This window comes from Physeter macrocephalus, chromosome 10 (genome assembly GCF_002837175.3).
Source record: "Physeter macrocephalus isolate SW-GA chromosome 10, ASM283717v5, whole genome shotgun sequence".
Taxonomy (NCBI): Eukaryota; Metazoa; Chordata; class Mammalia; order Artiodactyla; family Physeteridae; genus Physeter; species Physeter macrocephalus.
The window spans coordinates 25,033,140-25,037,776 of record NC_041223.1 but is presented as its reverse complement, the minus strand read 5'-3'; positions in this window follow the sequence as shown (position 1 = coordinate 25,037,776).

The following is a 4,637-nucleotide window of genomic DNA, read 5'->3' as shown; positions in this document are numbered from 1 at the left end:
ATAGAAATCAACAGCATTTACATGGCAGATTTTGTCAAGATTAAGTCATCCTTTGCAGGGTGAATCTAGCAAAAAGAATTACAGCACGAGTTTTTTTCCTATCACGTTCGGCTAGCTGATGCTATAGCTTGCTGTTCAATGAAATTCTCTGTTTGAACCACTGCAAAACCTTATGTACAATGCACCATGACGTTTGGTTTTCACATGGTGTGAAGCTATCACTTATATATTAAATCCACGTCTATTCTTGTCTTCACTAGTATTTAACAGTTAAAGTAATGCCGTTTGGCACCTCCACGATTGTAATCACAAATCTGGATATTGAAAGATGGTCCATTTGGATGATGCATAATATGCTTGTAATAATTTATTAAAAATTAACAACAAAATGAAAACATAAAGTTAAAGAGGTCTTGAAGAGAAAAAGAGACCCCTTCCCCCCCCTACTCTTTTAAGGACTATGAAAGATCCATGAACCCTAGTTGAATAAAAACTGATTTTGGTGGTATCCAGTCTTTATTATTATAAATAGTTTGGATCATATAATTATTTATTAAAATAAATAATTTGGATCAATGGCTGAGTCAGGGCAGGGAATGGAGAGTTTAAGCTACTGGGAAGTCTGAATGTTAACCAATTCCTTTTAAAAATACAGGTTTCTTTCTAATAGCAAATAAATATATGACCCCACAGTTGTCTGTGGGTTGTCTTCTTTCACTTGTTGATTCATTAGTTCCTTCTTCTATTCATTCAGATGCCTGTGTAATAACTAGATAAGAATGATTTGTATGAGTGTGTGAATTATTTGTATTTTAAGTGGTATTTTCTGGAGTGCTTGTAGGTGCTTCAGTTCTTTTAAGTAATTTAAACAATCGTGTTTACACCATCAATTTGTAGTGAGCAAGGGATTTCTAAGCTAATTTGCTGTGCAGCCTGCCTTCTGGAAGCGGTGTGTAGGGGTATCAGAGAAGCAGCCTCAGATTAACTTTGAGATAAGATTATCTTCTAGGAGTGAAAGAAAAGAGCATAAATGTGTTCAAGATAAGATCAGCATTCTTAGCAGGAAAGCCCCAGCTTCTTAGGCCTCCTGGGTCCCCTTGAGATTTAGTAGCCACCTAAATTCCAGGCACTAGAAGCGCATACTTCCTGTTGTAAATTAATAACCTGCTCTTCATCAATCTCTTGTGGTCTAATGAGTGTGGGAGCCAGTTCAGCTCTGGGTGGATGGACCAGCCAAGCTGAGGACCAGGCCTTGGTCTGTGGTGTCTTCACCAAAGGAAAGACAGAAGTGCAATGACCGATCCTTTGGCCTCCCCCTCTTCCTATTATCTCTGAGCTACAGCTACAGTGGTCTGCTGAACTAATTTGAAATCCTGAATCATTAGAATCCTACTTACTGGAAGCTTGTAATACCTTGCCGTCCTGTGAAGCTTTACTGTGATTTTGCTCCAGACAGGTTAGGACCTCCATTATTGCCACATTATATATAACGCCTCGTGATTTTCCTTCATAGTCCTTCTTGCAACGTGTAGTTACACATTTATTTTGTGACTCTTTCATTATACTGTCTCCATGATGGCAGGGACCACACTTATCCCAGTGTCACAGCATCATATCCCCAGTGCAAAAACAGTACCTGGCTCAGAGGCAGTGATCATAAAGCTAAAAATTCTAATTCCTTTAACCCTTACAGTTAAGCCACTGAGATCTAATTTAAAACCTTCTTTAAAAAAAATTTTAAATGTTTTCCAATATTCCAGTTTGCTTCTCTGTGGACGCTGTAAAAGTTTTCTCTATAAATGCTAATCTATGCTAAATAATTTAGAAAGAGCATTCATAAAATTAATTATTATTTATGTTTTCAAAACTTCTTTAGCTCTTCTTGCATTTACCACCTTCTTGAGATTCCACATTCTCCCCAGTAATTAAGCTCTTCTCTAGGCCACTGTTCCTGTGTTTTTTTTTTATTGGCTTTGTGGATCCTTCATAACGTATTACCAGGAGGAAGAAAATTCTAAGAAAGAATCGATTCTCTGCCTGGAGGTAGGGCCTCCTCATCCATTTTTCTTTCTACATTTAAGAGGATATTTTGGAAGTGGATCCAGCAGCAGATGAACCCACATGCAATGTGTTCGTGTGTTCCCATATTATCTGGTGCAATAGTGGAGCATAAGGATGCTTTTTATGAAATATTAATTTAGATGTAAGTTCCAGAGCATTATAACACCAACAAGGAGTCCTTTCTGTGGTCTTCGTTGCTTAATAGGTAGACCTCCTTGCAGAGGAGACAGGAAAAGCTAGTGCAGTTATAAAGAAAAAAGTCCAGAGTTCATGAGGCTAGAGGACTCTGCTATCTGAGATCTTAGGTGATTAGATAAAGGGTACAAGATTGGAACCCGCAAAGTGAAACTCATTCAGCTAGCTCCAACAGAGCATGGTTTTCCTACATGTCACCCCCTTTCTGTCATTGCTACCACCACAAACTCCTCCAAGCTGGGGACCATAACTTATTTTTCTTTGTGTCCTAATACTTGGCACGGTGTGAATTCTTAATATGGTTTGTATGACACTACAACCTATTTCCTTTTCACTTTACTTGGCCTATAGAGAGTTATTAATTCGGGGGGGAAGAGATTTGGATAAGTAAAATTATTCTCAGGCAATAAAAACAGGCTCAAAAATAGATCAGAATAGATTTAATCTATTTAAATATAGACTTTAAATGGAGAACGGAAACTATGTTCTGATATATATTAATTTGGTAAACAACAGACTGGACTAATTGGCTTTACAAAACTCTTAAAGAGTTTTTTTTGGAGGAGGTGACTAAGTTACAAAGTATGCTTAGATACTAAGGAAGTTCACTGAGGTTTGAGTCTGTGCGTTGATCTTTTGTTCTCTGATCATCAACCTTGGTGGTTCTCTTTTGGATCCCCCTCTTTGCCACCAAGAGTGTACAACTGAATCATGATGGTAGTGATTTAACTTGATGAAGCTGTGCTCCTAAAAGTGAGAGGGCCTGGGCAGCTAGAGCTAGAAAGGTTTAGTTTTCTTTAAATGCGTCAAGTTACCAACATCATCAAAATCTTTACCTGAGTGTCCATTGATGGATGCATGGATAAAAAAGAAGAAAAGTTTGCCATTTCTGACAACATGGATGGACCTTGAGGGTGTTATGCTAAGTGAAATAAGTCAAACAGAGAAAGACAAGATCTCACTTGTATGTGGAATCTAAAAAAACAAAGCAAAAATCTCCAACTCATAGATTCAGAGAACAGATTGGTGGTTGCCAGAGGTGGTGGTGGTGGTGGTGGTGAAAATGGGTGAAGGAGATTGAAAGGTACCAGCTTCCAGTTATAAACCAATATAAATCCGGGGATGTGTAACGTACAGCATGGTGACTCTAGTTAAAAATACTGTATTATGTATTTGAAAGTTGCTAAAAAAAAAAAAAAGTTGCTAAGAGAGGACATCTTAAAAGTTCTCATCACAAGAAGAAAATATTTGTAACTAAGTGTGGTGATGGCTGTTAACTAGACTTGCGGTGGTGATCATTTCGCAATATATACAAATATCAAATCATTATGTTGTACACCTGAAACTAATATGTTATATGTCAAGTATTTCTCAATTAAAAAAAATTTAGTTGGTGCACAAACTGTGACTATAAAATAGTAGGGAAGCGTTCATAAGCCGTATGCAAAAATGTGCCTGATTCTAGCCACACCTTGAAAGATGCTGGAGTTTCTGAAGTAAACTCATAAGAGTCATGGAATCAGTGTAAGTTACAGATGGGAGGGCCCATAAAAACCATCTAGTCCAACCTATTTCATTTGGAGATTACAGAGATTCAGGCTAAGGGAAGTGAAATGACTTGCCCAAGGACATGGAAGGAATCAAGAGCAAGCCAGAAAGAGTTGCACGAGGTGATACGAACTGTTTTGCGGAGTTCATGCCCTGTTGCCTATGCCTTGCCGACAAACTTGAGAAGATCAACTGCGTACCAGCTGGCACTACAGAGAAGCTACAGGTAGCTGAAGGCTGCCCTCACAGTAGAGGCCAAAGACTGTCATGAGACTGCCAGGGTTGTTCTTAGCTTCTGGAATCGCTAGACAGGCAAGCCCCTATCAGAACTCATGCCGGGGAGTGCATGTAGGTTGTGCTGGTAGCCAGCACATCTTTCATCTGAAGCAGATGAAAGAAAAAGGACCCCTGTTCAAAGGTGCAGAGCCAGTTCACTGATAACTTCTTGATGTTCTGCTTTCAGATTATTTCACGAGAACCATTTATGACAGGCGGAGCACTGGTTTGAAGAATACCAGAGGCAAACATGATAGAAATCAGCGTTTATAACTAGGATTCTGGAGCACCTAGAGGCCATGGTGCAGTTCTGACTTGGGTGAAGACTGCTCAGTGGACAAATAGAATCTGAAAAAGAAAAGTGCCTGATATGGTTTTTAGTGACAAATTAATTGTGTCCCTTTATCAGTGCTAGAGAGACCACTTGATCACCTTTCTTTCCAAACACGGTGGTCTCTTACAAAGTTCTTTTAATTTTCAGAACACAGAGATGAGATAAGGCATCACTGGAATTTTGAAGTGTAAACAGATGTGAGGTTTGCCCTCTGAAAGTAAGA